This window comes from Callorhinus ursinus, unplaced genomic scaffold (genome assembly GCF_003265705.2).
Source record: "Callorhinus ursinus isolate GAN/ISIS: 27379988/994484 unplaced genomic scaffold, GSC_fseal_2.0 scaffold24, whole genome shotgun sequence".
Classification (NCBI taxonomy): domain Eukaryota; kingdom Metazoa; phylum Chordata; class Mammalia; order Carnivora; family Otariidae; genus Callorhinus; species Callorhinus ursinus.
The window spans coordinates 22,203,308-22,225,522 of record NW_027397086.1 but is presented as its reverse complement, the minus strand read 5'-3'; the positions used below and the strand labels follow the sequence as shown (position 1 = coordinate 22,225,522).

At 45.0% G+C, this 22,215-nt stretch overlaps 1 protein-coding gene across 13 annotated transcripts in view; it reads left to right on the top strand.

Annotated features, from left to right (window-relative positions):
* ZNF462 (zinc finger protein 462) overlaps positions 1–22,215 on the top strand; it is a 135,907-nt gene that overhangs the window by 681 nt on the left and 113,011 nt on the right. For 3 of the 13 annotated variants that reach the window (XR_012373524.1, XM_073876609.1, XM_073876603.1), the window contains exon 1: positions 1,722–2,546. The exons of 2 other annotated variants lie outside the window; for them this stretch is intronic. The gene's annotated coding sequence lies outside the window, so the exon portion shown is untranslated. Of the gene's footprint in view, positions 1–1,096; positions 2,547–2,767; positions 3,213–3,386; positions 4,705–5,160; positions 5,333–22,215 lie in introns of those variants that run through there. 8 more of the 13 variants (XR_012373526.1, XM_073876612.1, XR_012373525.1 and 5 more) reach the window with 7 other exon arrangements.

Here is a 22,215-nt window from a genome sequence, read left to right as displayed (position 1 = left end):
TCCGGGCACCTTGAAGGGGGAGTTCTCCCAGTTCTGCACAAAGCCAGGGGCATTTCACTTCTGAGCAAGCCTTACCGTCCTCCTCTCTCCTTTCTTCTTTCTCTTCTCTTTCTTTGACTCCCGTCTCCCTTTCGCCTCTGTGATTTCTCCTCCTTGTTCTCCTCTCCCTACTTTTTCTCTTCCCTCTCCTCGCCCTCCCCCCCCTCCTTTCTTCCCCACCGCACGCGTAGAGTGTCATTTATTTATTTATTTATCACCCCCGCCATCAACACCCTTTTAGGGCTCCCAAGCTTTTCAATGTGAGTGGGAGGAGAAAAGGGCAGGAAGTGTTGACTGCGAGGGGGTGAAATCGTGCCTCTCGGTGAGAGATTCTGCCCCAGAATAAACGATTGGGAAAAACCTTGGAAAATGAGGATTCGGATCTGTTTATGAAAGCCCGCTATCCGATGGGAACCAACTCCGCGCGCGTCTCCTCCTCCCCTTTATTGTATGGGTTTATGGGTATATTTTCCCGGACTGTTGTTGGGGGGTGGGTGGGGAGGGAGTATTAAAGAGGACGATCTGGTCTGGATCTTCTGCACCGCGCCTTCTCCACCGGATGCGCGCTCCCCAATGCAAAGGAATCCAGCGACATCCCCCAATTCAGACGCGGACAAAAGAAACTTTAATTAAGGTCTTTGCCCCGCGCGCTGTGTGTTTCTCTCTCCCGATGCTGGTGATGTCCAACTCGGGGATGCGAGAAATAGAAATGGTACAACCAGCCCGTGCCCTTGAACTTCCAATTGCTCCTGACTTGCTGTATTGATTTTTCTTTTTTTATAGTGTAGGCATTCCCCCCCCCCCACCACCACCAAATTAAAGCCTTAGGAGACATTCGACCCGGTGAGGGGGGGGAACCCATTCCTTTGCAAAAGAGAGAGTTCAGAACGCTTTGGGGGAAAATTACACTAAATAAAAATTCAAGGTGTGAAAGCCTCATCTTGGTTCTCTTGTCTTCAACACCATGACACCTTATCATTAGAAGCGCTGATTGTTACTTTCCGAGCCTTTAGATGATCAGCCAGAAAGTGCAAACAACGCGGGGCTGGAGGGTGTAAAGTTATTTAAGTAGGCTTTTTTTTTTTTTTTCCTTTTGGTGCGCCGTCAAAACATTTCACAAGTTAGGAAAATAAAGTGGTTGTTCCGAAGCTCGGAATGATGGGTTCCTTCCCTCCCCCAACCCCCGTTTCCATATCAGAAAAGAAATAAAATGCACAATGAGCCTTTATTTCGGGGGAGAAGACTTCAAAATACGTGCCAGTAATGGACAATTTGAGCTTTTCACTGGAGATACTCACACCGCAAGCTGGAAAGGGATTAAAAAGCCCCACGTGGTTGATCTGGGTTTAGACTTGCTACCTCTAGCTTCCCATGTACGTTCTTTGCAAAGATTGGCCTCTAGATGGATGCGTGTGAGGGACTCTCTGGGGCCGGGGCTCGGCGCCTCGGGCTGGGCTGATGGTGGGAGAGCTATGAGCCGCCGGGCAGGGTCCTCAGTGGGGGCTTCCTCTGCCGGCCGGGGCGGCCGGGCGCCTCCGGGACGCGAGCGCGCACGCCTCAGCCCGGCCGCCGCGCTCCTCGCACCGCCTTCTCCGCAGGTCTTTATTCATCTCATCTCCCCCTTCCCTTTCTCCTCCTGCTTTGCCTCCTTCTCCTCTTCCTCCTCCTCCACCACCACCACCACCACCACCACCACCACCATCACCACCACCACCACCACCACCATCACCACCACCACCACCACCACCTCCTCCGCCGCCGCCACCTCCTCCTCGTGCATCTCACTGGCCTGGCTCTGTGTTGCTCTGAGTGACAAAGACAATGTCCCAGCCTTAACTTTGCAACCACCTTGCCTCCTTCTGGGGTTCAGCCGGGGGGAGGGGGGACAGCAGCCGCAGCCTCAGCATCTCCTCCAGCTTCTCCTTCTGCTCTTCTTCAGCTCTTGGATAATTCTCCCCTTTCCCCCCACCAGCCCTTTTCTCATTTCTTTCTTTCTTTCTTTTTTCTTCCTGTCTCCTGCACGTTGTTGTTGTTATTAGAAAGGCTTCGCGCACCCCCTGGTGCTCCGGCGTTTTGTGTGGCAGGAGAAGATTGTCTTCCTTCTCTCTTTCTGTCTTGCTTTCTCTCTCCCTCTGGTTGCTCATTATTCAGAGAGAGACACAGAGGGAGGGAGAGAGAGAGCGCGCGAGGGAGAGGGAGGAGAGGAGAGAGAAGAGGAGAGAGAGGGGAGAGAGAGAGTGAGAGGGAGAGGGAGGGAGGGAGAGAGAGGGAGAGGGAGAGAGAGAGACGGATATCTCAGGTCATCTGCAGCTGCAGCGAGTCTGAGGAGCCGAGGAAGGCAGGGAAGATGGCGATCCTCCATTGCTGAGACCCGGCAGAAGCACATGAGACTCCCAAACAACTTCCACAACAATAACCCGAGCAGAAAGAGGAGAAAGAGAAAGAGGATAAGGAGGCGGTGGGGCTGGAGAACCCGAAACACCTCCCGGCGCCGGGACGCTTCTTCCGTAAGTTACTGCAATTAACAACCACCTCGGGGTGGTCCGAGTGCTCCGGGGAGGAGAGCGCGGGGCGGTGGAGGCACAAACGCGCTCATTCATTCGGCCGAGGAGGGTTGGTGGAGCCGGGAGAAGAGGAAGTCCCCTGCATGGACTGGCTGTTGGAAGAGGAGAAGAAGCGAGAGAGAAGAGGAGGAGGAGGAGGAGGAGGAGGAGGAGGAGGAGGGAGAGCAGGAGGGGGAGGAGGAAGAGGAGGAGGAGGAGAAGCGAGGGAGGAAGAGGAGGAGGAGAAGGTGGTGGTGGTGGCAGTGGAGGTGGCTGTGCTTTTCCTGCTGGCTGCTCCTTCTGCTGGGGGGAGCGGAGCGCTGTGGCTTAATTAATTTCGTGTAGTTCTATGGAGAGAAGAGAAAATGAAAGATGAGTGAGAAGAGAGCTGGAGGCTTAGGACGGATGCTCCGAGTGTGGGGACAGGAGTAGGGACAGAGAGGGGGGCGGAGGGCGGGAGGCGAGGGGACCTGAGCCGAGAGCCAGAGGGAGCGAGCGCTCCGAGCCGCCCCGACCCGAGCGGGTTGACCTCTTTCTTTCTCTGTCCCTCTCCTTCCTTTCCCCCTCTCTGTCTGCCTGTCCCCAGCCCGATGGCAAAGCCGTGCGGATTGGCACCCCCCTCTTCCTCAGGTATTTGGCTCTCTCTCTCTCCCCGAAGTTGGGATGCGGGGTCGGGATGTGTCGGGGGGTGGCTGCTGCCGCTGCTGGTGTTGCTGGTGCTGCTGGTGAGAAGAGAGGCGAGGAGCGGGGGGGCGCGGGCCGGGTGGGGGGCGCAGGTTCAGGAGCCGCTGAGGAGCTGTCTCCAGGCTGGGGGTTCAGAAGCGTCTGGTGGAGGAGGACAACGGTTTCTGGAGAGGAGAAGCCATTACACACGCTTGGCTCTCTGAGGAAGGGAGAAAAGAAGGCAGGGGCCTGGGGGTCGCCTCACTCCTGGTGCAGTTCCCAGGGGTCTGCCCTCCTTCCAGGCACGCGGGGAAGCCGCAGCCGCCCCCCATTGGAGCAGCCCCTCTCTTTCCCTTTCTTTATCTCCCTGTCCTCCATTTGCAAGCTGTCTGCTTTGGTTCCAGTCCAGACTCCAAAACACAAAGCTCCTTCTCACGTTCATTCTCCAGGCTTTTCACCATTCCTGAAGGAACCCTCATTTTCTTTTCATTGTAGCTTCTAACCTACAGAGAGGGAGGGAGGCTGCCTGGAGTTCCTTTTATATTCCTCCTCTACCCAAAGGGGGAAAAAAAAAGTTTTATTTTTCAGCACGCGTCTGGGATGGGAAAAGACCAACCAGTGGGGGCTTTCTCCCAGGGCTCCCGGGGGTTGTGTCTGAGTGTCTGTGTTGGTTGTTTGGTTTGCTTTGGTTTTGTTTCTGGAGGTGGCTTGCAGGTTTTTGGAGGAAGTGACTAGTTTGGTTGAGAGCTGGGAACTGAGTCAGGTAAGCCGTGTCATGTTGTAACTCCACCAGAAAATGGAGGAGAGCGGGTTTCCAGGAGACAAAGCTGAGATGAGAAGTGTTTATAAAATTATGGATGTCTCCATTTTGAAGCTCTGTTGGTGATGCTGGAGGAGGAGGCTTGCCTGCCTACTCCTTTTCCAGGGTGAAATCTTGTGGTGGTTCCTCACCATCTATTCATTATGCAAGGAAATGAGGGACTTGTAAGGGCTGCTCAGATTTTTCTCCCACCAAAGGAGTGCTTTCACAAGTTATTGAGGCATTTGTTTCCATTTTAAAGTAAACTTTGGAAATTTTTTCTCTTCTTTTGAGTGGACCTGAAGGGTTTTGACCTCCTTCAGGAAAGGCAAGGCAAAACCTTAAACGTTTTCCACTGAGGTCCTCACCCAACTTTTAAGCTGCTCCAGGTCTCCTGAAAGTCACCAGGAATTGTTATTTCCTCATTGTGAAGATGGTGGTGGCCCTAAAGCTGAGATTTTGGAGTTCTGGGGCTTGGTTATCATCATGATTTGATGCATGGCAAGACTTTATTGTCTGGTTTGGGCTGATTTCTGCAAAAAGGGAAAACAACAGCAACAGCAACAGCAACAACAACAACAACAACAAATCCTGCAGGATCTCAGAGGAACTCTAAGACTGACTGACCCCAGTTTCTCCAGAGTCCACATTTCTCTTCAGGTTGTTCCATTTGTGTATAAGGCCTTCTTTTAGTTCCTTTGTTTTCCCTCTTCCCTTTCATTCTGCTCTTTTTCTCTGTGTTCTCAAGTACTGTAAGTCTTCAGAAATATCAGATGTCTTCTTAACAATGTCACTATGGAAACAAATTTTTAAAAGATTATGTCTGTGGAGAAAACCTTATGTCCAGGTATCTTCACCTTTGTAATTGGGAAGAATTTAGTAGTCCTACAGGAAGACATTTTGTAAGGATGATTTGAAGGAAGGACCCAATACTACACCAGTCCACACACATTGACTGGAGTTCTTCACAGATTAGTTCTAGAGAATGTATGTAATTGATCCAGGTAAAGAACAAAATCCTGAAATGCTTGAGGAATTTATAAAAGCCAACTATGAAGATGTTTCTTTACCATTAGGTAAGGTAGCCATCTTGAGGGTGAGGGAAGATGTTGGAAGAATTTTAGGTGGACTATTGATAAGATAGGTGAGGAAGCCTCCACGGTGGAATGAAAACTTGGAGGAGATTCAGAACCAATTAATATATTGTAAGGAGGCTGACTGGACCTTGTTTTCAACTAAGGAGAGACATAGAAAGGTACCAGCTTCAAAAGAAATAAGGAACACATTGGTGAGCGACTTACACCAGCTTTTTTCTTGCTCTGCTTTCTCATTATGTGTCAGATTTGTGTGCGTGTGTGTGTGTGTGTGTGTGTGTGTAAAGTTCCTATGTCTACAGTATTATTGTGCATATTGAAGTGGTTTTAGATTCCAGATGTAATTATATTCTGTTGAGGAGCTTGTAGCAGTGTCATTCAGTAAATGCACAATGCTGTATATGACAACATCACATTTTTCAAACCAAACTGTTGTGTCATTAATTGAGGGTTATTGTTCTTCTGAGGAGTGTGAAAGGAAAGGAGAAATACATGGTTCTTTAGCTGATAATTGTCCATGGTCAATGAAGTAAAACCCTGTTTTTGCAGACGAAGATGTATGGTTTTCAAGATTTTCAGCTGATGTGTGTGCTCATTTAAAAATACTTCTCTTCAGATCTCTGCTTCTTTATTAAAAACCTGGGCTTCTCCAGGAGCACTTGAGAAATCTTACTTCTTTTATAATTCAGTTTTGAATGTTATCTTTTGCTACCATTACTTTTGCTCTTAAGTGGAATGTTGTCAGTGTTAATACTTATACAGTTTGCTAATGCATGTATGGATGCTACTTGTTCAAACTCGGAAGTTCAAACGCAATGGAATAAAAAGAGTTATTTGGGAAAGTAATTAACCAGATAATTTTGCATCTAATTAACCATATTTGTGTATGTAAACAAATACATTATAGGTTGATCTTGAAGCACACTTCCATGATATCTTGTTGTTGTTGATACCAGGACAACCGGTTAATTACTTATTTCAGCGGGAAAAAAAAAATCTGACAAACTGGTTGCTGGTCCAGCAGTTTGACTCACCACATTTTTTACTTCACGACCAAATGTTTTGGTGTCTTTATAGACAGTCTTAGAGTTGAGCTTTCCTGGAGGGAAAAAATTAGGTATCTAAGAGGCATTTTGGAGTTTGAGAATATGTTCTAACTGGTTACCTAAGAAACATATTCATCTCTGTGCCCTTCATCAACATGGGAAGCACCTAATATTAAAGATGTGGTTTCTTGCATTTTTCCTAACGTACACATTAGACATGGGACACGTATTTTGGATAAAGTGCTATGAGAGAAATACAAAGAGTGTCAAATTGAACATTTTCATTTGATATCAAGGCTCAGAGATTTTGTTGTTGTTGTTTTTGAGACATCAAGTTGATGAGGCTCGTTATGCAAATTTTTTTCCTTAGTTCTAATATATCACATTCTGGAGAAATACATGTGAGCTATGAGGCACATTGCCATAGAAAAGATTCTTGTTGGATTTTTGTATTCCATAATATTTCTCATATTAGATTTATGTCCATCTAATTTATTGGCCATATTCCCTGAGGACTTTTTTCCATACTCCTTGGAGTTGGAAACAACTTTTAGATAGAAAGAAAAAAACATATATGTACACACACACACACACACACCACCCACATACACACATGTGCGTGGTGTGTGTGTTCTTCTTTCTTTCTAATGAGTCTTTTGGGAGATAGTAGGAGAAAAGAAATCCAACCCTACTAATGGACTTTAGAGTATTTGTGGTCACTTTTCCTGAAAGAAAAGAATGGTAAAATTGCCTCAGGAAGAGTTCTGCTTTCTGTATGATGGAGTTTGGTCTAGTCTGTCTTGAATTCTTTCCTGGTGTTGTGAGTTCCTGGTTAAGGTAACCTTACTTGTCTTCTTTGTGCTATATGCCTTTATCAGAATTAGCACTCACCGCCTCATGGGACAGAGCATTGACAAAGCTGTATTGAATGTTTCAAGTTGCTATTACACAATGCCACACTCACAAATTAGGAAATATATAAATAATGAACTCAGATTGCAAAGGATCTGACACGAGTATATGATTGGATGATTGGTATGTGGGAATTAAGGAAATTCAAAAGAAGTGGAGGAAAATATTTCTAGGGTCTATCATTATAATCCCACAAACTGAAAAAAAAAAAAGTCAGCCTGTGTGTGTGTGGAGGGGGGGCAAGTATCTTTTGAGGTTCACATAGTTATGAAGTTGGTGGCTTTGAGAGAAACATTAGCTTGGTGTTGGGGATCTATTAATTGATTATGAGAAAATAGAGAGGAGAGTAGATAATGCTAGAAGAAAATTCCTCTTGTGTGATATGCCAAGACATCTGGCAGATGTTATGTTGGGCCCTAAGGAATGGACAGTTTAATTTTAGCCCTAGCAAGGAAATGGGAAGTTCTGAGCTCTTTTAATAGCACAAGCCTTAGTTTGGGGAAGGTTGCTTAAAAAAATAAGAAAGGAAAAGAAAAGAGGCATTTATTGTAATATTGAAGAATCCAGGGAGCACAAAGATTAAGCTGAAGTTTTGGGGTGAGTGACAAAAATCTTACTTCCTAAGTAGAAATGAATATAAAAATCACTTAAAAGTTGACTAATAGGTACACCATAAATGGTGACTACAAAGAACTTCTAATTGAGAAGCTAGTTGTTTTGTGCCTCGGAGAGATCATCTACCTCAGATCTCCCCTTCCCCCGGCATTTTATTGAAGAGGAAACTGGCAAGGAGACAGGCAGTGACTTGCCCAAGGTCAGAAGGTTCAGTTGTAACAAAGCCAGGCCTAGCGCTCAGGTCGGCTGACTCCCAACCCAGTGCCCTTTCCACCACCCCACTGCCTCTGGTTGTAGCGGTTTGTGAAACACCAGCTCTCCTCTCCAGAGTCCAAGCTTCTCTGAGAAGCTCTGTAATCAAACCCTAGTGGGGCAGGAGTATTGGTTTTTGTTAGTTGAATTTACCATGTTGGGGCTGAGCATGGTTTCGTTCATAGAAGTGATACACTCCAGAGGCCAGTTTTGTTCATGGGCCTTCCAGTCAAGTTGTAGCTAGTGGGTTTGAGACTGTGCTTTTCTTTCAGTTGGCCTACTCTCTTCTACAGTTCTGTCATCCAGGGCTTGGGAGTCCTGTTCCAAATGCCCTTCTTTTGGAGGTTTGTCTGGGTCTCTTGCAACTTACCAAAGTGCCCACAATTGGACTCAGAGGATCTATTTTGCAACATGGTACAGATTTAAATTGGCTTCTCTCAGAGATGCCATTTTGTAATACTGATGAATGGCCAAAGGAGTGAAATCCAGTCTAAAACAATTACTGGTGATTTTCCAGTATTCCAGACTCATCCGAAAATGTGCCCTCCATATTTCTTCTTGGAGCCCGATTCTCTCTTGCAGACCAAGAGCTAGCTATTTACCATTCCCCAGTGAAGTCATGAAGTCATCCTTAAAGTGAGTTTTTAACAACACGGGGAACATTTAACCAGAGAGAGCTAGAGAGAGAGGACAGTACTTTGGGAAGGGTGCAGTGGGTTCCATTTCTGATTCCTCTTGGACAAGCGAAAGTCATTTTGTATAAAAAGAAGAGTGATGTTTGGAAGTTTCCACATTTTCTAAGCTTCTTCCAAACTAAAGCATAAATTCTTAATCCAGGAGGCAGTCTGGAGAAGGTAGTGCTGGATGTGGACTTCTGGCAGAAACACAGTTAACGCTATAAACAGTTGAACCTCAGTGTGGCACTCCTCCAAATGAGTTGACTGTCGAAAATAAAATGTTCCAGAAGAACTGGGAGAACAGGAAAGAAGTTAAAACAGCATGGTTTGCATGCCAGTACTGAAGGAAGGAAAAAAAAAAGTTGGGGTTGGGGGGTGGGGGCATTGGAGAGAAGATAATCCCAAATTGAACTGTCTCCTGGATTTAGAAGACCTGGGAATAGAAGTTTCCAAGTGAGGGAAAATGGATTTTTATGAATTTAGATTGTATTTGCAGTTTACTAGGAAGCTCTTCTTGAATCTTCTGTCCCCTTGAACTTTGTCTCTGGAGAACTGCACATACTGATAAATAGAAAGTCAATCGGAAGTGCTTTGGACTTACATTTTCTGCTTAGAAATACTATCCTCAAATTTGACTACTTTCTAAGGGCTCCTGCCCTTATCGGTTGAAGCATACGTAAGCTTTTTAGCCTTTGGATGTGTGGCTTCAACTCCAGGTTGGTTTTTTCAGGCCTTGGAAAGACAAGAGGTAGGGAGAGTGAATGGGGTAGGAGAGGATGTGAGTATGGTCACCTGCAAATGCATTGTCTTTTAATCCTGGTTGAGCAGATTACGTGGAGTCTTCAAAGCGTTCTTGCCTGATTCCTAGCTGGAGACATTTTTTCATGAGTTATTCTTGGAGGGAAGGTTTCTTTTTGTGCCAGGTCATGGGTATTTTGATATTGATTTCCTTGCTTTCATGTGTTTGCTTGTTCAGTTGCCTGCATGTTGCTTCTGGATATTAATAAAATACTTCTGCTGTGCCTATCCACATCTTAGCCCCAACTTCATTCAGAGAACACTGTACTGCTCTTGGGGGTGAAGGGAAGGTTGGTAGGTACTTATTTGTTCAAAAAATAAATCCTTGAAGATGAAGACGGCTTAATTCAGGGAAGGATTTGCCAGGGTTTCGAGTAGACCTTTAACAAAGACCACGCAAGGAAAGATGGGGAAAATTCTACCAGGGACCAGTAGATCCTGATTAAAATGTTTTAGGATCGCTTCGTAGGAAATTAAGCATTTGTCCAAGATGAGTAAGCAAAGACTTACCTTTGGATTCAGATTGGTTGGAGCACAAAAGGAGCTGGAGGCCCAGACAACTGTGTCAGAAGTAATTAAGCCCGGGATTTGTGGAGAGGCTTATCTGCCCCAGAGCCCAGCTGGGGAAGGCCAACCTTGCTCCCTAAGCCCTCATCTGGCCAGTCGAACCAGAACAGGAGCTAAGGCCTTCAAATTTTGGAGTTTCTCTCTTTCCTGTTCAGATTTAAGAAGGTAAAGTTGCCATTATTCAGTTTTGCTCATGTCAGCTGAGTACTGGCTTCTCTCTTGAGCTGGGAAATGCCAGAGGCTTGCGGGGGGGGGGGGGGGGAGGAGGACTGATTTCCTCTGAGGGAACATTCTCCCTTTTGACACTACAAATGTGCCTATAACATTGTACTTATTACTCAGAAAATAATTGTGCGGTGGCACAATGTGGGATACTTGAAAGATGTTTGCTGCACAAAGGTTCCAATACTCACCTGCAGATTAAGAAATGGGTTTCTAAACCATCTCATTTCTATTGCTAATGAAAAGCTTTGGAAGGCACCTGTGAATTAGAGCTCCAGCTGCTATCATGGTAGGGGAAGTTAGGCCTTGAAAGGATACACGGATTAGCCCGTCAGAAAAGCAAACAGTAGCATCAGCACAAGTAGGAAATAGACAGGATTGTTAAGCTAACAGAAAAGTAGGCTAAAGCATTGCCATAATTATGTGGTGGAAATTTGCTGGGAAGGAGAGACGGCTCTGGATGGGAGAAGGAAAAGCAGAAGAGAGGCAGGGGAATGATTGGCAAGTCCCAAGTAGAAGAGGTCTGTCGACTGGGAAGAGCCTACAGGAAGAAGAAAGGCGTTCCTTTAAAGAAAACAATAAAGCAAGTGGGAAAAGCCCTGGTAATTTGGAGCCTATTGCCGTGAGAAATGAAGACCAGTGCTCAGACCCACAGTCTGGTCAGTTCTTACTGTAAGAAAAAAAAAAAAAAAGAATTGAACTTGGAAGACCCTTTATGTGACTTCAGGGCTACAAATCGGCCTTTCTGATAGAGGACAGATGGACACTTAGAGGAACTGGTTAAGTAGGCCTAGGTGGAGCGTTTCCTGGAAAATGAACGAAGTAGAGAATAGAGCACAGCAGAAAATCGCTGCATTATTAATGGGCAGGCAGTGCGATAGTCCTCTCTACACTTACCCATAGAGCTTCTCTACCTACGCTGTAGGGGTTAGAAGGAATGAAGGAAGAACAAAGACACACTTCTTTCCGAGGGGAAAAGAGTGGACTGTGACAGCCACCTGGAATCCGGTTTGGGATTAAGCCATTTGCTAGAGCCAGGAGTCGCAGGCCAGTCTGTCCATCCGATCCTGGCATTTAAAAATCCAAAATAAGGCCTTTGTGGCCCAGAATGGTTAGCCATTCTAATCCCCAATTACATCATCCCTCTGTGTTGTGACCAATTAGTCGGCAATTGAGTATCAGTCACTAAACCCAGACGGGGCCTGGTCTAGGGGTCCTTCCTGCGGGGTACAATTTGAACACTGGGCTACAGCCCGAAGATGGCCAGAGATAGATGCCAGCTAGAGATTATGTAAGGATTTCACTAACAAGTACTTATCACCCAGAAACTTTTCCTCTTCAGTGGTTTCTGTTTTATACGGTCTTCTCTGAAGACTGGTAATTGGTACTGAGTGTTGCTAGCTGGGGAGGGATGCTGCGTGGAAGAGACCATTTTGATCTGAACGTCAGAGTTCAGCTGTCAGAACTTCTCCCCCTTCTGCTGTCAACTGAATATCATCCCTTCGGATACCGGGTAAGAATACCATCTATAAGGAGAATAAATATGATGGCTTCATCAAAAAAATGCTGCCAGCTCATCTAGAGTAGGTATATCACACAGACCTTCCACAAAATGCTCTTTCTCCTCCCAGAGAGAGACTCATAGTTATTACCAATACTAGGTAGCATTTGTTTAACATTTAATCTGAACCAGGGACTGTTCATATGGTAGAGAAAACTGAGGTTTGGGGAGGTAAAGTCATATACCCAAGGTCGCAGAGCTGGAAAATGGGGAGCCGGGATTCATACCCAGGGGTACTACCTTCTGGCCCTCAGCTGGTGGGAACTGGCCTTGGTTAGTACTTAGTATGCTAATAGCTTATAATCCTGATGGTTTATCTCTTCCAGTTGCTTACGCCAGTAGTATATCCTGGTGTTCTAGAAGGGAAATTTGAGCATAATGGAAAATTAATTGTAATATATTAGTTGATATGAGAGATATAACTTATTGTAATAGCTTGACAAAGTGTGTTTAACTAAAGAGTACCCTGTTTCTGTTCTTCTGAGTTATAGAGGAGATGGTGAAAAACAGCAAGAGACCATGTGCGAGGAAATTTAGAGAATCAATATTTTTAAATTGTACTGTGCGAAGCTCAGGATTGTAGTTATACATGTGGGTATTTAAAAAGGAACACCTACCTGTTACAGCAGAAAGATACGCTGTGTGACTTTTCCTTTTTTTTTTAAGTAAAGAAGGTGTCTTACTTTTTTCCTCCTTAGGGCTCATGTTAAGTCTCACTGTCCCGTATTGGCTCTGGTTTACTGTAAGCACGAGACGTGTTTCCAAAAACCACACGGACGTATTTGAAAAGTAGTTGCACTAATGGTCACTTTTGGAAAATAGCACAGATACTCTTCAAAGCATGGGTGCTAGTATCCCCCACGCCTTTGAGTGATCACCATGTGCTCTATTTAGATCATAGAGACATGATGAATGTTTGGGTTTTATTTGCCTCTCCCTGAAACATCACAGTACAGTAAGGAAGCTGCTGTTCATGGATGACCACAAATGCCCTTAATAGAGTAACAAGCTGTACTGAGGGAGATGGAGCAGGTCCAAATATCCCGAAGATCCCCAGGACAGTAGCTTTACTGTAAGACAGGCAGTTGGGATATTAATTGCTGAGTAGACTCTTTAACCTCAAAACAACTAGTCATGGTTTTTAAAATCTTAACTTTGCTATGGATCTGTTCAGGCAATCTCCTGTTCCCAGACCAGACTCGCACCCAAAATCTTTATAGGAGGATAAGCATGTATCCTGTTTGTAAAGTGTACTGAGGAGTCCACACAGCCACCCATTTTTTTTTTTTTTAACCTGCCCTGCATATCATCTACCAAACTTATCACAACCTTTGTTTTCTTAGATAAAGGCCCTTCATGGGGGGGAACAACCTCAGGAAAAAAAAAAAAAACTACATAGTGGAAGAGAATAACACTGAGCTATACCAAAGCATGTGGTTCTTCAGGTGGAATTTCTGATTTAAGAGCCTTAAGTAGCATCTGTTGGGACCCTAATCAGTAGCACCCAGCCTTCTAAGATACTCCCTCAAACCAGCTTGTCTCAGAGACCAGTTCTTAACGTGGTTCCCCAATTTTCCTCTTACTTCCACGGGGAGAAATCTACCCAGGTTACCCTCAGGAGCTTTGCAGAAAGCACAGGTGAATTGAGCCAACATATCTTTGCGGGTTCAGTGACATCCAATTGGGACAAGGACTTTGAATTTGAGAATACACTCCACCTGAGAGGCGGGGTGGCAGAGGGACCCTTGGAGCATGTCCACGGAGGTAACTGTAGAAAGTCTTATGTATTTAGGCCTAGTGGAGGACTCTCCCATTATACTGAACACAAAAGAAAAGAGCCTCTTCAAAGGCATATCCCATTGTAATGTGAAAAAGCACATTGTAGAGATCACATAAAATGGCATGCATTCAGGAAAGCAGAATTGTTATCCTTCCTTCCACTTGCATGGAAGTTCTCATCATGCATTCCATCTTCTCCTGTGGTTGCCTCTGATTAGTAATTTGCCTGGGGGGAGGGGTGCTGAGAAGTGACGTGGTTTTGAAGAACAGATGTCAGCTGTCCCTGACATTCCTCCCGACTCCTCGGTTGACTCAAGTGTTTTGAGTACTTCACCCATTCTTTCTCTGACCAGTGGCTGTAGCTTGTTAATAATGAAGGAACATCACCCATAGGTCCTGAAATTAGCAAGTGTTAAATGTTATGTGATTATTAGGGGAAAAACAAGATAATCTAGTCAGTGGGCTTAATTAGGTTGTGATTGCCCAATTGCTGCTTCATGATAATTATATTCATAACCCCGTTTCTAGACGTCAACTACAATTATCAAAATTGACCCTAGCACAGGTAAGCGTTAGCGATCTTATTTGAAGCAGCTACTGAACGGTGAATTTCCAATGTTCCCGGGTGTTCCTTTTCCCCCTACTTGCCACCTTCCCATCATCTTTTAGCATTTTTAGCAGAAAGCTAGGTGGTAACATTATTTTGTCTGGGACCGTTACATATTGTATAGCTAGTGTTGATGTCTACAGAACAATACTGAAGTTTTTAAGGGTCAAATATGAGTAAAAGAAAAAAAGAGTAAAACATTAATAAATCAGCAAATAGGAATCTTGAAGCATAAAGATCCGAAGTGGGCTAGATTTTTTTTTTTCCCAGCACGGGAAACCTGTTTAGTAGATTTAATGTGATTCATTTGAACAGAGCCTTTACTTTATAAGGCATAGTCCTAAAGTGTAAAAGAGTCCATTTGTGTTTGAGGTACTGTCTTATCAACGTGGTCATTAAGGTCTGAGGAACAGACGGAGAACTTTTAACTTCATATTAAACCACACCCTCCTATTCCCCAAATTCATGACATTTGCCACTAGAGTATTCTAGTAGAAAAAGGACATGTCATTGCTGGGGACATTGTTTACTGTTTATCGCCCCAGTGAAGGCAATGATTTCTAGGAAATGCAAACAACAACCTGTATCAGAAGTGGGTATGTCAGTGTGACACCATGAATCATTGGGGCCAGATTGTCACTTGGCAGCTTTCCCTTTCTGACATTCAGTTATATGAAAAAATAAGGCACTTAAAATTTGCACGCCGTGGCTAAACTTCAATGCAGTTGAACTGTCTGAACAACTAGGAACTTGGTTACTATATATATGGGTGTGTGTGTGTGTGTGTTTATATATACATGTATATATATATAAATATGTAAACATGTGTATGTTCTCTCGGAGAAGGTGCTTATTTTTTGCTGAAACATCAGGAGTGCAAATTTTGCAGAATTTCTGGGTGAACGTGCAGTTCTTTGTGCAGGTGTCTTCGTTAAGAAAGTGTTGTGTGGTGTGTAGAGCAAACTCCCTGGGACTGCATGAGCACAGGATGAAATTTGTCTGTCCCTTCCTAGCTGTGTGACCTTGAATAAGTCACTTAACCTCTCTGTTCCCATGATTTCCTCCCCAGTAAAAGGAAGATGAATCGAGTCTGTAGAACTGACATAAGGACTACAAAATACTATGTGGATAAGGGTCATGGTTCATAATGGGCACTTGAAAAATGATAGTTTCTTCCTTCCTCACTGATAGAGAAACTGGGGTAGAGATCTCCCAGGGCTTTGCCAGATGTGAATTGTTTTGTCCTTGGTCTTAAACTCCGTTTTTTGAGTCCCGCCTGATTAACTTTGTGCCATGCCTGCCTTAACTGAGGAATGGTCCTCAATGCTGTTGCTCAGTCACAGGGAGGTTTCCCAGATTGTGAACCTCTGCTCTGTGGGCCCTGCGGTGCTGCGCATCCGTGTGGGGGTGTTCAGTAGGGATCCGTAAACTACCTGAGGATGACGCCATGGCATCTTGGAGTAGTGTATTTTCATGGTGACAAAGCCTATCCCAACCTTGCAGAGATATATTCCCCAGAATGTTATGGGGGAACAATTTTTAATCAACATGAACTTCCTTGAGCATTTTGGAAGCAAAATGTCACTACTGTTCCTATCGTTTGGCATCATTCTGGCAAAAATGATTTTGTCTTTTTGAGAACGCAGAGTTCATTGCGATGAAAATCATGCTATGGATGCCTCTCTTGTAGCTTCCCTCTCTTGTAGCTTCACTCATATGGATACCTCTGAGCCAGTTCGAGGACTGGCCGGTGGCCTTGCCTAGAATTGCTTTGGTCTTCTCTGCGCAAATGTTTATTTTGATAGTCCATGTGTACTTGGTCTTATTAATGTACTGTAATATCAGATGCTTTGAGATCTCAGGGGGAAGGAAGCTAATTTTAGAGTGCTGTAAGGGTAGATGATATTGCAAAGTGTAGAGTGGTAGGGCCTAACAAGACTTACCTAACCTTGTTTGCTCCAAGTCAGAAGAACATTTATTGGTGGCCTCCGTGGTGACAGTGTGGTGGTTGGTGGTGGCCGGGGCAGAAATGAAGAACGTTTGAGTGGTTCTTTGGTAAAACAGTACAGAGACTTTTCCCCTTTAAAAAGCAAATTACCTATGATGATTTATTATTTATTTTCTTTTAAAATTTTTACATTTCAAGAACTTCCGGAGAGACAAGGGTGTCCATGGACTATTTTTTTTTTAATTATAAAAATTTATAGTTGCCGCTTTAAAATTGTGTCCAGAGATATTGAGGAGAGAAGACGAGACCATGCATTTATTTACTGGTGTTCAGATCTCTAGGATGATCTCCAGTGAGAGATTTTGGGTCTCCAAGGGTGGACCCCAAGACTAAAGGGGTGGCGGTGTAGCTGGTTCTAATCATATGGAATGCCCTCAGTAAAATAAGACATACAGGGAGAAACAGTAGGAACTGAAACTAGGACTTCTTATGATGCCTGAAGAGCTGGGAGTGGAAAGATTTCTCCAATTTCCTTGAGATTTTGATCAGGGGTGTATTCGGGAGGGCTGTGTTCACACGGGTTGGGTTCTTTACAAGTTGTAAGATCCTTACTCAGCGGTGGCTACAAAGTAGTAGAATAGTGATTGTTTTAACTTCGGTCAAGCTCCTAACTCACCCCGAGCCTCCAGCTTATCTTAAAAATGGAATTCTGTCTGTGGCAAAGGCTAAGGGGCATAATGTATGTAAAGCACCCAGCACCCTGCCAGGTACCCAATAAATGGCCACCTCTGCAGTTCGTTTGCAATGATCAATTAGTAGCCATCCAGCGCCTCTCGTGAAGATGGTTTACTCCTGGCCATTCATCTGCCGCTTGGCTTTGCACGCCTAGTTAGCAGTTGTGGGATGATGTAAAGTTGGAAAGAATGCAGTGTCTTCACTATCCTACAGCGTGTTTTATGGATGCTCTTGTATTTCAGAAATGGGTGCCCATCCATCTCTCCGTTCATCAAACATTTATTGAGCGCCTTTTGGGTACCTCGGCAGGCCTGCAGCATGCCTGGGTGGTCGAACCCCGGGGTGTGTGGGATTTCTCGGCTCTCTCAGTCGAGTTGGGTTCTTTGTTTTGGTAATTGAAATGATTATGATGGAGATGGTGTCCTTCGCCACATTTAAATAGGTTGGAGCCAGGGGCTGGTGAACTGTGGCTTTAACCAGTGGGAAATGGATTGCTGTTGAGATGCCTGCATTTCTGAGTCTTTGTGTGTATATGTTTACAATATCATTTGCTAACCGTGTAGTCAATGCTGCTGGGTACGTAATCTGGCAGATCATTTAAATATTTACTCCAAAATATCTTGTTCTCTGTTGGTGTGAAGTAGAGTTTCCAGATATTTTTAGGTCATTTTCATCTTAGCAACCCCGTTGGAGAGGAACCAGACACGCTGCTGTAAACTGTCCCCACATTTTGATAGAATTTAATAAAGTAAAGTTTAATGGTTTGGTCCCAAGAGGCCAGCGGACCATCTGGTTAGCAGAAGGTTAGGTCGAGTCCTGCACGGCTGCCGGGAGGGCCCGCAGAGCAGCGCCGACGCGCTGGTACCGTGTCCAGTTGCTGAATGCGTGAAGCATTGCAATGGTGCTTTCAGGTCTGCCGAGCCAGCCGCTCTGTTAGCGCCGCTGTGACGCAGGAGAGAATTCAGCTGGGCAAGCGGCAGCATGGGGGTGGGTCTCCAGTACAGGATGTGTAATGTCAACATGAAGGATTGGAGCTGGCGGAAGCAAGGGAAGCACTCATTTCATGCCAGTGCAGGAAGTCTAGAGAGGTGCTTCCCACCCCCTTTGCATCTTGTCCTCTTCTGGAGCTTTCACATTATGTGTTAAATGATTACCTTGTGCGGGGCCCATGGCAAAACTTCAGCTGATTTTCTGCCTCTTTTGGAACCTGCCAGCATAAACAGAGTGAACCACATTCCACACACATGGAGGGCAGGCGAAGGCAAGAGTTAGCTGCACAGCCTGGGAGGAGAGAGGGCCTCGTTAGGCAGGAGCATCTTTGTGCTTGAGATGGAATCCCATTGTCCGGCCCTTTGTGCTCAGATTTGAGACCGGCCCGGCCGTTCAAAGGCTGCAATCATCCCAGAACACTGGGCTGCAGCTGGAGCCTGTAGAAGCCCACAGAATGGTCCCAGAGATTCTGCAGGAGCTTAGCAATTACATAATTGCCATGTAATTGGAGAGAGAGCCATCAGGACTGTCTAGTTCCCCTGGAAAGAAAGCTTATACAATTTGAGGGATAGATTGTTTTCCCTTGTTCAACCTGAAAGCTGATGAGCAAGGACATCAAGCCACCAGGCTGGAACCGGCTCCTCTCACTGGTATGGGACAGGAGGATGTTCACAAGTACACTTGGCTGGACATTTCAGTGGACTTCACAGCTGCATTCAAGGGAGAGAGGGGGAAAGAGAGAGAGAGAGAGAGAGAGAGCGCGCGCAACTCACCAGGTCTCAAAAAAGTGGATTCTTGTATCAGTTGAACACGGTATCTGACTTGTTTCTAATCTGTGAGGCGACATTCTGTATGCATTCAAGGCATGGAGTATTCCAGAGCTTTCCTAGGAATGGGACCAGCGGAGCTGCACTTCATCATGACCAAGAGCCCTCTCAAGTTCTGCTGCCTGCTCTGGAGGATTTTCACAGCCTCTCTTGAATGAGCACTTGCCCCGAGATGCTGCTCAGCGGACGCCCTGCAGGGCCTGTCATCTGATGTTCCTAAATGCTGGAATCCCCTCAACATCAACCATGGTAGTGCCTCGGGCCGCCCTAGGAGCTGGAGCAGACTGGACACTTTGTCTGTGAAGCCCTCACAGCACAGGAATGAATTCCTTCTTTCAGTGACCTGACCACTTGTTTTCCATCGTTGAGGAAATTTTGAGGTGGAGTTGGTTAAATGCAGGCATGAGGGCTGCTCTCAACCGGCGAGAAGTCCGGGCTCCATTTCTTCAGATACGAAACAGTCACCTAAAATCAGTCGCATCTCCTGACCCAAGTGTGGACTTGATATTTGTTTATGTTAAGTAGTTCTGCCCTTCAGTGGTCTTGCCTTTCTGGGGTTGGTTCTGTGGGGCTGCTGGAGTAGAGAGTGGTTTTATCAATGGCTTTCAGTTGGGCCTTTGATCACTATGATCTTCATCTGTGTCTCTCAATTGAACTGTGTTTGTAGTCAGAGCTTCGCAGAGGGCAAATAAAACATTTTGGCTCCTTTGTGAGTTAAAAAAGGAACGGCCAGCGGGCACTGTAAGGAGCTGGACCTCCAAGGTGGATTGGGTCCACAGACTCCTAGACCTTTTACCTTTAGACCTGCTTTATTCTTCACCTCCTGGGTTTAACTCTGAGGTTGATGGATGCAAACAGTTTCTTTGAGAGTTTTGATTCCTGTGAAAGTGTTGGTGGGTTTTCAAGGAGCCGGGCTGTCTCAGCACTGGGCTTTTATTTTGTAGCAATCTGAAGGGGGGTGTAGGATCACCCATGGTGACCCTTTCCTGCGTCATTCCAGGCAGGCCTTGGCATGCTCCAGCAGATGAGTAAGGGTGAGGGCAATTGGCAGGAGGACCCGCTGAGTTCATCTTGCTTCATATCTTAGAAACTGGCCTGACCTTGTTCCATCATCAGTGTTTGGGCACTCTGAGAAACACTGGACCATCTTTCAAGGGTCCTGGAGATGGTGTTGGGAGCAGCGTGCTCTCATACTAGGAAGGGACACTTGACTCAAGTGCAGGACCACGTGTAAGGGAACCCTTTGCTATCAGCGTTGGGAGGTCTGTGAAGACCTTGGCAGTGAGGGCCATGGTATATAGTAGAAAGAACGGAGACCCCAGAGCCAGTGAGTAGCTGCATGACCCTGAGTGAATGATTTCATCTTTGATCTTCAATTTTCTTATCTGGGGGCAAAAAAAATCTGCTTTGTAAGCTTCACATGGGGAATAAATGAGATTGTGAATGTAAATCTCTGGTGTGGAGCCTGACGTATAGTGAGCACATAAAAAATACTAATTCCTTTTTCTCCCATCCTTAAGTTTTCATAAAACACTTATTATAGGCAGAGCACTGCTAACAGTGACTATCTGATTAGGAGTCAGAATACACTTGAGTCCACATGAAGTCCCCATTAGGGGGCTTGTACTGGTGGGACTGATGAACATTTAACATCTTGGTTTTAGGGGCTGGAGCAATATGTTTTATTATATGGTGACTTTTATTTATTTATTTTTTAAAAAGATTTATTTGAGAGAGAAAGAGCGTGGGAGGAGGGGCGGAAGGAGAGAGAATCTCAAGCCCATTCCGCGCTGAGCACAGAGCCCGATACGGGGTTCGATCCCACGATCCTGAGATCATGACCTGAGTCAAAACCAAGTGTCAGATGCCCAACTGACTGCACCACCCAGGTGCCCCATGTACTGTGCTCCTCTATGAAACATGACTCTAAAATCTGGTAAAGGGGGGGGGGAAAGGTACCTTAACCTCTGTTTGCACTATCTTGAACATTCTGTAATAGATTATTTATTAAATTCCTCCGATGAGGTTCTATTTTTGTTTTTTGTTGTTGTTTTGACTATGGTTGCACAACTAACTCCTTTAAAAGAAAAACTTGATATTTCCCAAAAATAGCACAGATGGGAGACAGTTGGGTGTCCAGAACCCAATGGACGAATTAATGACCCCCTCACAGCCTCTTTTCTCTGACCTCTAGCCCAGTGTGCCATTCCTTATGTTGTGTTCCATGAAGCCTTGTTGACTGTTTTCAGGGGAAAAGTTAAAATTTAGCCATGTCAACTTTGAAGGCCAACCAGTGGTTTCTCATGATCAGTTGCTGAACAGGACTTGACTGGAAGCGACAGAAAGGCAGGCCCAGGCTCTCTTCTTTTCCCCAGTGTCATCGGTGCCTCGCAGGACCTGCCTAGGGCAGATGTACAGCATCAGTAAGTAAGTGTTGAGTCAGTAAACCAAATCCAACACTTTTTAAAAGGTCCTGTGCCTTTTCAATATCTGTTCCCTAATTACACCTAGATTTTTTTTCAAAAGACAGAACCGTGTCTTAGTTTCTTCTAAACAATGATTGCTACTCCAGGTATCACTACTATAAAGCATTCAACTTGAGTAAATGGAGATTTGGCCCTGACATTTTAATTTAAAAATGAGAGTTAATGTAAGTTCTTAATCAAGGGGAAACCTCCCAGCTCTGCAATCTCTATTAAATATATTCTGGAAGTAAGAACGACTAGATTGCCATCTAAGGTAAAGAAGCCAAGGAGAGTTTGGGTGTTGGTGGTTTGGGAAGGATACTAATTTGAGGATGACGGTTTACTGGTATGATTCTGAATGACCCCTCGGGGCTTTGTAAAGTTAGATTTTTGTGGAACTGAGTCTGAGACATTGAGAGGAAAAGGTCAAACTCAGGAATACTCAACGGCTCAAGGTCTGTGGTTCTGGAGGAATCTCATTTTTAGTTTTATATGAAAAAGAAAGACACATCTTCTTCCCAGACTTTATTTGACCTATTAAGTCTACACGGATCATGGCATGTTTTTCATGGGGCAAATGGGTGGTACGGAAGCCTCGAGGAATATAGAAAAAAATGTTAGAGAAAGAAAAGATGAGTATGGAGTGTTTCCTGTCAATTTAACATAATTGGAAGAACGGGGCAATGGAACTGGGACAACAGTCAGGCTCTTTGAAGATGGTCAAGCAGGTTCAGAAAACATGCTTCTCCACCTTTGACTTTAGTTCTTGAACATTTCAGTGGAATGATTTAGACCATTGAAAGTCTAGTATGTGCAGAAGCCTTCTAGGTATGAGGTGACCTTGCCGTATTAAAGAAACCCACGGATCCTGTTAGTTCCAACCTCACGGAAGGACATATTCTGAAGAGCCAGCTCATTAAGCAAGCTTTTGAAGGGTGTGCGCTGCAGAGCAGTTTCCTGTTATTTGGTTAATGGTTGACCTAGTTCTATTGCCATATGCTTCCTGGAACGCATTCTAATATAAAGTATGTGTTAAAGCAAGACTAGGATAATAGCAGGAAAGTCAAAGCCTTTCT